The sequence below is a fragment of the Thermobia domestica genome, chromosome 3 (genome assembly GCF_964235325.1).
Source record: "Thermobia domestica chromosome 3, izTheDome1.hap1.1, whole genome shotgun sequence".
NCBI classification, from domain to species: domain Eukaryota; kingdom Metazoa; phylum Arthropoda; class Insecta; order Zygentoma; family Lepismatidae; genus Thermobia; species Thermobia domestica.
This window is the reverse complement of record NC_137456.1, coordinates 350,409,155-350,425,940: the sequence shown is the minus strand read 5'-3', so window position 1 is coordinate 350,425,940 and position 16,786 is coordinate 350,409,155.

The window sequence follows — 16,786 nt, the reverse complement described above, 5'->3', positions numbered from 1 at the left end:
AAAAAAAAATCGGAAACAAAAAATACAGTGCTTGGCTCCATATATCCATTGCTTTCTGCTATAATAATTGCTGAAGCTTATGTTTTTTTATATGGAGCGCTCACAGCACAGGACGATCAACCCATAAAGTTGAGAAAAATAGGCATAAAATTTGTACTGTAAGCTTAATTACACGGAAATTTTAAGTTTGGATTGTGCGCATAATTGTATGGAAAATTTTACGTTTTTTTTTTCCTTTACGTTGGTCTACTTACTTTGATTTGGAACTTTGAAATTTCATCCTTTTTTCCACTGAAAAGTATTGATAATTCAACAAGGAAATAATTATACTATGATCATTTAATTGAAATTGATCGTAATTTGGCATATGGCAAACAGCAGTGTGGTAATTGAAGGGGAAGAAGGAGAGAAATTCCCATTCACCTCTGAACACTTTCCAGGAACCACGTTCTCTTTCGCTTTCTAGACGGGAGAGACTTTATTACAAGTGTAAACTCTTTAGTCAGTTCAAAAGAGGCCGTGGATCGTGTTCAGAGTTGATGACGATGGATTTTGGTGAGTCAGAGTAGGTCAAAGTGAATGAGAGTGGTTCATGGTGGGTGGTGGGCAGTGATGAAAATTTTCCGGAAAATTTTCCGATTCATAAAAACATACTCCAATTACTCTACATCGTTGTATAGCCGTGATGTGAGGTGGAAAATTTTCTTCTATACTTTTCCGGAAAATTTTCCGTTCTTAACAAATATCAGTGATCAAGTAACATTCCTCAGTATTCATAAATTGGTTAAATTCATGTATAGAAATGTTAAAAATTGAAAGACTGTTTAAAGAATTTTAAAATTTTCATGGCTCAGTCAATTTTCAGTACTATGTAGGAACAAGTGAAACAATTTTTCATGAATCGAAGAATTGTCTGTTCTATACAGCGATGAAAATTTTCCGGAAAAGTTTGAAACGGAAAATTTTCCGATTCATAAAAGCATACTCCACTTATTCCTACATCGTTGTTTAGCCGTGATGTGAGGTGGAAAATTTTCTTCTATATTTTCCGGAAAATTTTCCGTTAACAAATATCAATGATCAAGTAACAGTTCCTCAGTATTCATAAAATTGATTGAAATCATGCATAAAAATGTTAAAATGTGAAAGATCGTTTAAAAAATCTGAAAATTTACATGGCTCACACAATATTCAGTACTATGTAGCAACAAGTGAAACAATGTTTCATAAATCGAAATATTTTGTCTCTTTTATGGAAAAATTGAAGAACATTTCATGAGTCGGAAAATTTTCATCATTTTGAAGCAAAAAGTAAAACAACTTTTTGTGAATTGGGAAGTTTTATTGCTCTGTAGAAACAAATGTGAGGAATTTTCATTAATCGGAAAATTTTCATCACGATGTAGAAGCAAGTGAAAACACTTTTCATAATCCGGACAGTTTTGGATATTAAGTATAGTGATGTTAGGTGGAAAATTTTCCACTACATCCGCTTGTTTCTACATCGTGATGAAAATTTTCCGATCTATGAAAATTCCTTTCACTTGTTTCTACAGAGCAATAAAACTTTCCGATTCACAAAAAGTTGTTTTACTTATTGCTTCAAAATGATGAAAATTTTCCGACTCATGAAATGTTCTTCAATTTTTCCATACAAGACACAAAATATTTCGATTTATGAAACATTGTTTCACTTGTTCCTACATAGTACTGAATATTGTGTGAGCCATGTACATTTTCAGATTCTTTAAACGATCTTTCACTTTTTAACATTTTTATGCATGATTTCAATCAATTTTATGAATACTAAGGAACTGTTACTTGATCACTGATATTTGTTAAGAACGGAAAATTTTCCGAAAAAATATAGAAGAAAATTTTCCACCTCACATCATGGCTAAACAACGATATATGAATACGTGGAGTATGTTTTTATGAATCGGAAAATATTCCGTTTCAAAATTTTCCGGAAAATTTTCATCGCTGTACAGGACAGACAATTCTTCGATTCATGAAAAATTGTTTCACTTGTTCCTACATAGTACTGAAAATTGTGTAAGCCATGAAAATTTTCATATTCTTTAAACGATCTGTCACTTTTTAACATTTTTATACATGATTTCAATCAATTTTATGAATACTGAGGAACTGTTACTTGATTATTGATATTTGTTAAGAACGGAAAACTTTCCGGAAAAAATATAGAAGAAAATTTTCCACCTCACATCACGGCTAAACAACGACGTAGGAATAAGTGGAGTATGATTTTATGAATCGGAAAATTTTCCGTTTCAAAATTTTCCGGAAATTTTCATCACTGTACAGGACAGACAATTCTTCGATTCATGAAAAATTGTTTCACTTGTTCCTACATAGTACTGAAAATTGTGTGAGCCATGAAAATTTTCAGATTCTTTAAACGATCTTTTACCTTTTAACATTTTTATACATGATTTCAATCAATTTTATGAATACTGAAAAACTGTTACTTGATTATGGATATTTGTTAAGAACGGAAAATTTTCCGGAAAAATATAGAAGAAAATTTTCCACCTCACATCACGGCTAAACAACGATGTAGGAATAAGTGGAGCATGCTTCTATGAATCGGAAAATTTTCCGTTTCAAAATTTTCCGGAAAATTTTCATCACTGTACAGGACAGCCAATTCTTCGATTCATGAAAATTTGTTTCACTTGTTCCTACATAGTACTGAAAATTGTCTGAGCGATGAATACTTCCAGATTCTTTAAACGATCTTTCATTTTTTTACATTTCTGTACATGAATTCAAAAAATTTTATGATTGCTGAGGAATTGTTACTTGATTACTGATATTTTTTTTATAACGGAAAATTTTCCGGAAAAATATAGCGGAAAATTTTCCGGAAAATTTTCCGCGGAAAATTTTCCACCTCACATCACTAGTGGTGGGTCACAGTGGATGGTGGGTCAGAGTGGGTCACCGTGGGTGGTGGGTCAGAGTGGGTCACCGTGGGTGGTGGGTCAGAGTGGGTCACTGTGGGTGTTGGGTCACGGTGGGTCGTGGGTCATAGTGGGTGGTGGGTCAGTGGGTCGTGGGTCAAGTTTTCATTGACTCACGCCAACTCTGCTCCCCACTACCCCCTACAGCCCTTCGCTTCGCGGGGGCTCCACTTCTTACTCTCCTGTTCGTTTACAACGTCATTGTTTATAAGGGCTATCAGAAATCTCTAGGAAAATGGTTGAAAAAGCACAATGCAAAGCCTATTACGTACGAAGGCAAATGGACATTATTTTCATCTTAATGATAAAAGTGTTATGGAAATTAAAAAAAAAAAACTATTTTCCTTGAGTCGGGTTTAAACCGACGCCAAAATCAATTTTCATTACTACCTCTCTCGCCAGCAAGCTTGGCTATGAGAACGAACAGTATCTGACGTTTGATTTGTGTTACATTTATATGTAGACTACATGGCAAGAAACGGACATCTTCAACCAATCAGAACTGTGTATGTAGCTCGTATGACTAGGGTCAAGCGTGTTTAAAATATATGCTCTTTGGACTTGTCTTCAAGTCAATTTGGCAACTATTCCAAATAAATAGGTTAAAACAAAAACAACATGGTGCAGAATTGAACTTTTAAGTATGAACCATTAATAGAGATAAATGCGAGTGGTCTTTGTACAATGTGAAAACAATTTTCTACCTACCTTCGTAAAATAATAATAATAATAATAATAATAATAATAATAATAATAATAATAATAATAATAATAATAATAATAATAATAATAATAATAATAATAAGAAGAAGAAGAAGAAGAAGAAGAAACTCAATTCTGATATTTTACCCATTCTTTTCTTAAAGGCTTGTGTATCATTACCATTCCCTCGAGTTGGAATCAGTCGAGAACTAAAATCAGTAGTCAGCCCCATGTTGGTACTTCTTGCGTACATACAATAAAATGTAATATCAAAACAAACTTCGACGATAAATTTCATGCATTTTTTTAAGAAACAATTTGTCGTAATTTCCTCCAAAGTCTCCAAATCATTTCCACTATGTGGAGTTGAAGACAATCATTAGTAATGAAAGGATTTACTCAATAAGAAAAGAAATGTTTTACCATGAATTTCATAAAAGTAATCCGATTTTCTTTATATATATCCCAGAGTCCCAGAGTCCTCACGTTAGTGAGATGCAAGGGAATGAATTCATTATAACTGTGTTTCAAGGAACTTCAAACTTACTTGTCGTCAAAAGAAAATGAGTTAACCATTAATGCACTTAAATCTAAATGCATTTATATCTCCTCTGAACGACTTATACAAATGCACCGTTCGAATATACCAGCAGTACAGATAAATGGAACAAGTATTCCATTTTCTGAAACCATCACAAATCACGGGATAATAATAGATCAATTTTTTGAGTGGACACCTCACATCGATGCTGTATGTAAGAAAACGTTCTGGTCTTTGCATTCACTCACTAGACTAAAGAAAATTCTACCCACTGAAACAAAGCTACTACTTGTAAAATCTCTAATATTCCCTCACCTTGAATATCAGACTTAAATGAAGAATTAGCGTACAGTTTGCAACGTATCCAAAATGCCTGTATAAGGTTTGCTTATAATCGAAAACGATCTAATCATTTAACTTCATACTACAGAACGCTGGGCCTTCTAAAACTTGCCGATAGACGTCATCTGCATTGACTCACACTTCTCTTTAAGATTTTGCACTTTCAACAACCCTTCTGCTTATTTCAACAATTGCAGCCATTAAATAAATGCTCATCATGATCACGATACAAGATCAGGTGTAAGAAAGGAGTTTCTTTACACTCTTTTCTCTCTTGCTATACTCGTCGAAGTATTACTCGGAATCGTTCTTTACATCCATTATATGTGTGTAATCTTCCATCCAACATATGACAATCTCAGTCAATCAATCTATTCAAGAAGTCGGTTGAGCAGACAATCCATGAATCTCTCGAGAGTTACTGATATCGGACAAAATGGCTGCAGGTATTCTTCTATTTTTTTTTTATTTCTGGTATTCCACTAAATGTATCTGAATATATTATGGGCTTATTAGCCCATAATATATATATGCGGGTCCAAGGGGGTCTATAGGGGCTATAGCCCCCCTTGACGCTCGGGTATACAATGAATAAAATGGGCTTCAATCCTGCTTCACACTGGATACAGCGGCAAACTATGGTTTAGCCCTTCCCTTGATCGTATCTGGATCCGCCATATATATATATATATATATATATATATATATATATATATATATATATATATATATATATATATATATATATATATATATATATATATATATGTGTGTGTGTGTGTGTGTGTGTGTGTGTGTGTGTGAGTATGATTGGAGTGTAATCTTTGGCATTTCAATACGTGTTTTTCAATTATTGTTCTTTAAATACTTGTTACTACCAGATTAATTCTGATACTGGTATGGTCAAGTGGGAGACAAGGCATGATCAACTTCGCCATGTAAAATAAGACTAAATAATTAAATACACTTCTTTAAAATAACAAGTGAGTTTCGTTTCACTTTGTGTAACAACGGCGGACTTCCAAATTATATAGATTAACGTTGAAACCGGAAGTAATTTATGAACCACATTCGGTTTTAAAGGGGGAATACGGGAGAAGATGGAGCCTGTTCTTGCGGCGCAGAATTGATATGAAGAAACCATTTCTCGCTATCGCTGGCTGTTTTTGTTCTATGGGGATAAAAATTCAAACCGAAAGTGGTTAAATCTTCGGTTTGAATCAAAGAAATAGAAAATAATATGCAACCTACTATTGGGTCATTGAATTTACATTAAAAAAACATTTCATCATATTTCCGATAGCTTAATGGTGATCCATTTTGAAATTGGAAGTTGTTACGTCTGCTACTTCCAGTTTCAATAGATAGATGACAGAAATAAAACACGTTGTTATGACGCCGATTTTCTACAGTGGACAGCACCAATAGATTCTATAGATCCAATGAAGCAATTTAAACATAAATATACAGGTACTATGTTTCAGTGAAGGAATGTCGAAACCTTTGCTGAGACCTGAGAAGCAATCAGAATTAGATGATGATTTGGTTTCTCCAGGCCGAACTTTAACTATGCCATTGATTCAATACATCACGCTGGTTATCTTATGAAGTTAAGAATCGTCGTCCACAAACTTAGATTTTTTACCGGGCAAACCAGTAGCAATATGATATTTCGCCGCTAGATGTCTCGAGGTACATTTATTAGCTATTGCACCACAAATTTGCGTCATCTTTGGCGCATTCAGTTATGAATTGTAGTTGTGCATGTCAGGATGTATTTCAGTGCTTCTGCGATTTATCAAATGGTTGGCGTTAAGCAACGGTCAAGTTCTGTGTCAAGTTAAAGAAAACTGCAGCCGTAAGCCACCTAATGCTGAAAAGAGGTATTTGATGAAAGTGCACTGAGTCAAGCAGGAACGTTTGAGTGGTTCAAGCGTTTCAAAGAAGGCCACGCATCTGTGGAAGATGGCAAATATTCTGGTCGACCGTCAACATGCACAACACCGGAAGTGATCATGAAAGTACTTGATGTTATTCGAGAAGACAGAAGGCAGACAGTTCATGATGTTTGTAACAGACTTCGACTGTCGTACGGAACATATCAACGAATTCTATGATACGTTGATGAACAGAACATGAGACGTATTCTCTCGCCTTCTCAGCATCGACCAAAAAGACTTCAGGATTCAGACGTGCACTAAGCTGCAACAAAGATTTCGAAAGTGTCCGAACTTCTTATCCACAGTCACTAGAAGTGATGAATCTTGGATCTATGGTTATGACCCGGAAACGAAGCAGTAATTATCACAATGGAAGACGCCATCCTCTACAAGGCCAAAGAAAGCTCAACAAGTTTGTAGCAACATAAAGGTAATACTGATTATTTTTTTAGACATTCGAGGAATTGCGCATAGGAGTTTGCTCTACCTAATCAGAATGTCAACGGGAAGTTTTACTTCAAGGTTTTGAAGAGACTGAGCGAAGATGTTCGGAGCAAACAGCCAGATCTGTGGCAAACGAAAGACTGGTTGCGGCACCATGACAACACGCCCACACACCTCGCTCGTTTTGGGGAAATTCCTGGCCAAAAACAACATGACAATAGTCCCCCACTCTCCCTATCCCCCTGACCTAGCCCCGTGTGACTTCTCCTGTTCCCGAAGATAAAACTCGCATTAAAAGGGCGACGTTTCAACTCCATTGAAGACATCCAAATGGAATCGCAACGGGTCCTGAACACCCTTCACCCTTCAACGGGTCCTGAACGGTCTTCCAAGAGTGCTTTCAAAAGTAGGAACAACGCTGGGATCATTGCATACATGCCGGAGGGGATTATGTTGAAGGTGACGGAAGACGTAAGTATTCTCGAATATTTTGGGTAGCTCCTCGTATAGCAAGGAAAATACTGTTAGTTGCATACAAAATATTAGTGAGAAAATGTTATGTACTTCAATACATAAGCGTGGTAAGTCTGTCTTTATGTTCAATTCGTTCAATATTAGAATGCAAAACAAACCGATTTCCAAGAATTTGAGATAAAGTTCTTTTCTGTTGCAGTATTTAAAAGGCAGTTTACACGTACAAACACGTACACTTGTCAACATTTGCACTTTTGGACTGTTACACGTTCAGAGTATTAATGATTCCTGTGTCGGCAATGCATACACTATAAAACCTAGTTTCAAACTAGTTTTAATAAAAGAGCTAAATAGCTTAAGAATACAAGCAAAGCACTTAGCCTCCCAGGTAGATGCTGATTGTCCTTTAGTCTCTCTATCACTCAGTGAATAGTTGTGCTGAAGTTCCTGTTGCTAAAACTTAAAAATCCACGATCTTGTTCATATAATCCTGACCAACCATCAATCTTGAAACGAGCGTGTACTTCCAACAGTACATAAGATAATCCAGTATTTTGGCTTCCCCAACAGATAAAGAGAAAATTCATATTTAATGGATAGGTCAAGCACAACTGTTTCCGGCATCATGTGTAATAAATGGGCTCCAAAGAAGCCTGCTACATATGGAACTTACAGTGAGTGGTTATGATTTTCACTGACCTATAAACATTAGCTATAGTGAAAGAGAGAATTGAGGATTTTTTTTACTTAAATTAAATAAACTTTAAAGAACTTTAAACAGATCAAAGGCAAGAATAGTATTGCATGAAAATAATTGTAAATTACTATATATACTGATCTATGGTTTCTTTATCTAGCATAGCATTCATACTATTAGGAAGCAAAAGTGCAACTTCTTTACTTTTGCAGTTTTGTTTGGACACCGGAAGTCAAATGACTACTTGACTCATCGCAAAGTTTTATGGATCTGAAATTAACATGTCATTACAACATCTTACAGAAACAGAAAAGCATATTCTAACGCAGTGGTTCTCAATTTAATGTCTATCACGGCCTCCATTTTATCACATCACATCCTTTTGCCAGCGACACCCTTATGATTTCTAGTTTGTAATAAGCTTGATGCGGGATTTCTAATATACCTATTCCGGAGATTTCACGATATCCATCTATTTGTATAATAATAGAATCAATTTCCTGCATATACTATAACGGATACAATAACTTCCCTAAAAGTGAATGGATTAAAAGTAAATCTGGTCAGTTCATTCATATGACAAATATCGAATCCGATCAGTCGTACTGTTTCAAAATGAAGGCAGTTTGAAACTTTTAAAATTTTATAACTTCCTTATTTTTGTATTATATGATTTTTAAACAACTCTACATCTGTCGAAAATGTTTAGTAGACCTTTTTTGTTCTTAACAGTATGTATAAAATAAAAATATGAGTATCAGAACAAAATTCAAATTAACATTTAAAAATATTTTCTGGTATTAGATTCTAATTATATTTATATCTTCCGCTTATCTTCGCGACCCCCAAGTTGAGAAACCCTATTCTAACGGACTGGTTTATTATACATTACAATATCTTATTAAGTAACAATATAATGATATTGTTTATAAATCTGTGCCTCTGCTCAATTGATGACAACCAACACTATTTTCATTTTATGATTTGACAGAGGTGAAGATGAAATAAAATTAGTTTCTATGAAAATGAACTAAATAGCGGTTTTTTAATCTTTAATCACCCCAAGGATAATAATAATTGTTTTAAATTACGGAGTGTTTTCCGAGAAAGCAAATGTATCCAACTTGTTCAAAACAATGCCGTATATTCTTGAAATAACAGTCACTAATGGACATGTTAAATGAGTGTTTACCTAATGCAGGATTTCTCAACCTGGAGAGTCGCGAAGATAAGCGGAAGATAAATGAACTGACCAAATTTGGTTTTAATCCATTCGCTTTTCGGGAAGTTACGGTATCCACTAAATAAAAGAAATGGATTCTACTATTATAGAAATAGATGGATATCGTGAGATCTCTGCAATAGGTATATTAAAAATCCCACACAAGCTTATTACAAACGAGAAATTAAAGGGGATCACTGGCAAGAGGATGTGATAAAATAGGGATCGTGATAGGAATTAGGTTGAGAACCACTGATCTAATGAAAGGTTCATGGTGGGATGGTAAAAACAGAATGTCAAACAAATTTGTGATTGGCGAATTTTGTGTTCAGATGAACCCCTCAGAATGTCCAGTCAAGATTTCCACTAAATGGTTCTAGATAATAGAATTAATCTATTATAACTGAATGATATATATAATTTCTTCACTTTATTAATTTGACATGCTAAAAGTCAGTTGCTTAATACATATTTTCCACGCAGGAATTCTAAGTACTGGCCTCACAAATCCTTGCTATGATGGAAAGTTTTATATCAATTTTGAATTAACGTGATCACTTGATATTCCACATAATTAAAAAAAAACTTGTTTTAAACTAATCTATATTTACATCTTTAATTGACCGATAATAAATTTACAGAACAACTGGAGAGACTTAATTGAACACTATAATCAAATATCAAATTATGTTTTTGACTCTTGATTCAGTTCTTATCAACGTTTTAACACAATAATTGGATTCAAATTATTTACTAATGATGTCTTTGTGTGAGAATTCGAGAACAAACAGATTGTTATCAATATATTGTACAGCAGTCGGTATTTATACAGCAATTAATAATGAAATGCAATCACATTACGAAAAAATGCCCACATTATTAATTTAGAACCTACAAATACCAACGTGATACAAGGGCATTAACTTGTGTATCTTGCAGCGAGGATAAGACAGGTTTTTTGGGTTCGTTAAAAGACGAAAAACTACTGATCGAGTTGAAAAATGTATCAAAAAGTAGTAATTTCATTCAGCTGAACTCAATCACAGACTACAAACATTCTTCTTCTTCTTCTATCACGATTATTTCCTCACAGGAGTATAACCAGATACAAATGTCAACTTTTCGTTTGTTTTCTTTTCTTTTTTCTTTATTCTTTTTCTCTGTTTTGATGCTTGTTTCCCTGTGATAACAGAGTAATAAATTTTCTCTTTGGTTCATCTAATCAAATGTATATCAAGATATTCAGTATTTCCAATTCAGAATTTAAATTACTAGATTAAGCTATTTTAAAATTAGAGAAATTATATTAATATACAATTTAATTTGAGTTATATTTCTATAAGCTTCGTTGCCTGATCTTTCTTATAACCATTTGGAGATAGTATCCAATCTACCTCTGTGAGAAAATAATAATAATCTTGAATTTTATTTATTTAGTTATTATTATTAATAATTTTGATTTTTATATTGTCTTATTTATTATTTTAGCTATATGTCTTTTATTTTAACTACTTTATTATTTAAACTTTCGATATTTTTAAAGTTACGTTTCGTGTTTTTTTTTTAATTTCCCTTTTTTGTTTGTCAGCCTTGTTTAATTGTTGTTTTAGAGTAACCTCTTATCTGGAAGTAAAGTTTAGCTCATTTGCCTTTATGGGAATGGGGTCAGATAGCTTTGAAGGTTGATGTCTTTTTACACCCCAATCAACCCCAACTATTACTACTGAACAGATTAACGATACGGACGAGAAGAGTAATAGGGTTTATTTTCAGACAATAGCCTGAGTTTAAAAATGCCAGTTCATATGTATACGAGATGCTTGCGAGATCAAGATTAGAGCTTGGTGTAGTTATTTGGAATAGTATAGGTATAACATTGGCAAACAAAATTGGCTACTATGACATAAAATGAGTAGAGATTACTACTCACGTATTTATGAATTCTGGAATCAGTTTTGGGGATTACAGGCATTACGTGACAGGTGAAAACTTATTGAAAAAAATTTTATTCAGAAAATACTAGAGGATATATATCAAAGTGAATATAGTTTGCATTATATAGGTATAAAGATACCAATGTATAATACGAAAAAATGGATCAACATTAGTTCCTTTGAATCTAAAATCTGAAATTTTAAGAAGTATAACCAGTTATTTTAATTTAGTTTATTTTTGTCAGTACAGAAGCATGAATTTTAGAGTTTGACAAATATTATTTGTGGTAGTTTTGATAAAAGTATCTATTTTGAGACTAAAAAAAATATTTGATATTAATTTGACGGAATTATTAATCTGATACTATTTTATTTTATCATTATGTTTTATTGTTTCAGTAGGTAGATTACATTGCATGCAATATCTGTTAATCTTTGTCTGATGAAATATTGTATTTTTGCCGTTAATCTGCTCATAGCACAGAAATAAACATTATTATTATTATTATTATTATTATTATTATTATTATTATTATTATTATTATTATTATTATTATTATGTATTTGCTCACGTAACTGGCGCCATCACGTATCTTACACATCCAATTTTTAAAGGATTATTTTAAACCTTATTTTTGGTCCGTGTAATTTAGGCATATATATTTTTTAATTCATTTCTCAGACATTGTTCTCATTAATTATAGATTACGACACAATAGAGAATGCTAGGTAGTATTATTCACGAGATGTGACATAATTTTCTCGTCCTGTCATGTACATTTTGTAGAAATATCATCTCGATTCTCGGGAAGCTTGCCTTATGTCGTTTACAAAATTTGTGCCTTGATTTTTTTCTTAATTTCATCTAAAAGTTTATCAGAAATCTTTCGCTTGACAAGAGGTCCATGAAGGGTGTGATACAAGGGCGCCCATCAGGGGGGGCAAGATGGGGCGCTCGCCCCCTAGAGGAAATTGTGCTTCAGAATAGATATTTTAGAATAGTTACCGCAAAATTTGAGACTACATTTGAAATGTCGCTTATACTTCCCCCCTTGGAAACCACAACATGGGCGCCCTTGGTGTGATATAATAACATTTACACCATAGTTATTATAAGAGTATATTGTGTATTGAATTAAGTATCTTTAAACGTTGATAAATGCTCTTCATTTTATTTGTACATTCACTTCATAATCCATAGTTTATATGCTATAAATCAGCACTAAAACAGTGTTTGAGATTTAAAAGTTGGGTGAACTAGTGTTACCCACAAGACTCGAAAAATTTCTCGCCTCACGTGCAACACTAATGCTAGGTTTTTATATTTTCCATTCATTATGATTGTCACAAACTAAATTAAAGATAATTCAAGATTAATCCTATGCTACAACATCACAATAAAATAGTTACAAAAAGTACCTTATTCCTAATTAACACTAAAATAAAACCCAAATCAAGAACTCTACTAAGAAAATCTGAATATTTTATGCACCTCGATTTCTCAGATCTCAAAATAATTTTTAAAGTGCAAGTTAAATGAGCAAATGTGGTAATAATAATAACAAAGCTCATTTTAGAGAGAAAATTATACATAGTACCAGGTGCGTACTCGGAGAGTTTTGTTGTGGGGTCCAATATTACATGCCATTACGTCTATGTAATATTGAACGTGTATTATTCTGCACCCGAAAAGACGAGAAGTTGTAAAGTACTTCTACCTATATTTTCAGGGAAAAAAATAACAGAACAAGGTTGTTTTTATAAGAGAAAGTGTGCAGATGAAGTGTAAGATCTAATGTTTGTTACACTACTAATTTCCATGTTAAACAAATATAGTTTTATTAAAAGTGTGTACAATTGTATGTTAGGAAGTTTCGGTGCATCGAGACCCAGTGGACAGTCCCGTGAGTGTGTCCTTGCATGCATAGTGCTCATAAGACACCATAAATCATGTCGGTGTTTCAGTTCTTCATTTGTTGCACTTTAGATGCAAACATATAGTTGTCCACATTCCGTTTTCCCGTTACTGTATGTCAATAATGGAAAATTGTGTAAACAGCTTTTCGAAGTTGTCAATTATACCGTGTATTTTAGATTCTTTTTTGTGGTATCAGAATTGGCAACATTGAACACGTCTAACAGTTTCTGTGAAGATTTTGCTTCGCAGTTGGTTTGGAGAGGAAGAAACAGAAACAGCAGTACAACGTGCAGAAAGAATTGTGTACCCAAAATAATTTTTGTTATCGTACATAAAATTTGCATAACAGATTCGATTTTGTTTTTATTTCTGCTCCATCTTTCGTCCATATCATAAACAACTCAGATAAATAACCTTGCCTTTCTGCACAATCTGTTTCCTTTCGACATCATTTTTTATTTTTCTTTCGAAGAAAGTCCTTGCATTAGCCTAGCAGAAGCAATCATTTCACAACCTTATAAGGGATTGATTAAAGAAACAGAAAGGTTGAATTGGGGCCATGACTGGGATATTTTTTAAAAACATCTCTCCTTCCCCCTTACCTTACCTTGCTATTAAGATATTATCGTGTGCGGTGACTTATTTTTTGTGTATATGTATAATTAATAGTTCTAATGGTTATTGCACGAAGGTGTTTTTGCAAAATGATGGATATTTACTGTCAACGATTTCACCTGTTATTAATAAATGTTTTCACCTGATTTTGTGTGATAAGAAAAAAAAAAAACAAATCCATTCGGTTACACAATATGGCGGCGCCAATACAATCTAGGCAAATTACTTAGTCTCTGGTATCACGTTTCCATAGCTTTTTTTTTCTCTTTCTGTTTTTTAAAATTTATTTTATTGACTCATTTGTGTCAAGACGTAAAATCAAAGCATGACGCTGAGCACTTTGCTTGAGAATTGACTACGCAGCGAGTCTATAAAAACGGATTTCATAATTAGGGTCGCTTTCCAACCAGATACAGAAGCTTATGCAGAGAAGAATTAATTCACACTCTATCATATCTGTCATTATGTAAATTAAAATTTTTGCAGATGTCTTTTATACATATAACGCGTGATGAAGAAAAGATGGAAGCAGAAACATCTGGTAAAAGGTAGCCAGAAATGTGTCCTATATTCGTGTACTTTTAAGAACAGCTTAAGATTTTCAAGAGTAATACAGTATTTAAAAGCGTTTACGATGGTTTTACTTGTAATAAACTAATGCGGCAGACTTTTTTTTTTTTAAGTTTTACTATTTGTCGCCATGCATATTAATTCAATAGTTTTCAATCTTCTTTCTGTGTGTGTGTGTGTGTGTGAACACCCAACAGCACCTTTCTATTCCAGAGTATATTCCTTTGAATCGGTTCCTTCCTCTTCTGTCTAATTCTTATTCTGGCTAACGATCCTCTACCACAGGCCGTTAGCCAGCCCAAAAATGTAACGGGGGGGGGGGGCGGTAGAAGCTAGGGGGACCCCATCCAACCATATTATAATTCATCATCACCATATTATAGTTCATTTGCAAGCCCATATCGTGAAAATTTTAGTAAAAATTTTCAGTAAAAATTTAGGGAGAACCGGCTCCCTAGACCTCCCGTGGATACAGGCCTGTTCCACCCCTTTTGTAGCACATTTTTCATCCTACCGTATCTTTAGGCAGAACAGGAATTCTTACACCTATTCTTCGTAAGAAAAATGGATATTTAGATTTCAGGAAAATGTAATATTAATTAGTTTCTCGACAACTGTAGTTGTTTTCAAGACTCCTTGATTTTCGTATATCATTTCTTATATCATATCATGTAATTTTAATTGCATTTTAATATGAGAATAAAATTTCACCTTTAACATTGGTCAGCTCTGATTGGTTAGATTTTCACTTTCCGATTAAGTATATAAATGGTGGTATGCGATTGGCTTGGAGCATGGCGGGACAGAGATAGATACAATGTAGATTAACAATACCATAAAATAATATAGTCTGTGATTCATTATGCAATATGCATTGTAATCAGTTAGATTCTATTAATCCAGTTTATATAATAATAATAATAATAATAATAATAATAATAATAATAATAATAATAATAATAATAATAATAATAATAATAATAAAATAATAATAATAATGATGTTTGAAATATGTTTATTAGAAGCAGACAGCGATACAGCCACAAGTGCCCCTTACAAGAAAAAGAAATGTTTACATAGAGCGCATACAAGTAGAACCGAATAACATCATACAACTGATTATACAAAAATGAATGAAAAAGATAAAATATTTGTTAAAAAAATAACAAAAACATGCAGTATATGTTACAAACTGAAAAAAAATACAATAGTGAAAAAGAAGCATGATTCATGCATATATAAAAAAGGTATAGCATATAGGGTTAATATGCAAAGTGAAATTCAAAAATAGATTATTATTAACCATATAGTTGGAACAGTTTACAAAATAATAAAAGAGAAAGAATCAAAAACACACTTTGTAGCTGTTTATCTATATATATAAAAGAGAACGTACAAATCCTTTGTTAGCTCATCACGCTAATACGGCTGAACCAATTTCTTTCATTTTTGGGGGGTTATTAAGATTTGGACCCTAGATGGTTTTTATCATATCACTTTAATTTTCAATTACCAGTGTCTTGAGATAATTGACCATTCAAGTGTCCATAACGTAGAAATCCTTTGTTAGCTCATCATAGCTAAATCTAACCGTATTTATATGCAACCCACATGACCGTGTCACTCGGCGGGTTAACATAAATGACAGGCGATATAATGTTAACATTTACTGCAATCTTCTATGGTTTTTATCATATCACTTGAAAGCGAAAAAGTAAAAATTATCTAAGTAACAAAGTTTATTGCGTTCCGGGGTGACCCCAGCGAAGCGGGGTGAACGCTGCTAGTACAATATGAAAATAAATTTTTCTAAGTTGAACGCTTCGATAAAATACGCAGATTAACAAGGCTAATAATAATAATAATAATAATAATAATAATAATAATAATAATAATAATAATAATAATAATAATAATAATAATAATAATAATAATAATAATAATTCAACTTTCATACGTAGAAGTGTTGACTGAATTGTCTTAAAGGAGCACACTCTTATATAGGCCTATCATATAATAAAGACCCATCTAAGGGAAAATATTTAAACAAAACTCAACCACGTGATAAAACATATTGCTTACATATATTTTTGGCATTTTAATCCGTGGAAGAGAACAAGCAGCACCATTCAAATTCACACAGGTATGAACTCTTAAATCTTAGAGAACAATGATCAACTTTCAGTTTTGACAATTCCCTAATTTAAAGGGTGGTCCTATGTACCGCTCATTAAATTTGAGATGGAACACGATGTTAGCTATGTCTTGGAGAAGAGAATGGACCCCTGTACATATACAAGCCTCATCGTAGTGGACAAATTAGGTCGAAAACTTCGGAAATTTCAATTTTTAGCAATTATTTTACCCATAGAAAGGAACGGCATGGACCACCCAAGCTTTTAG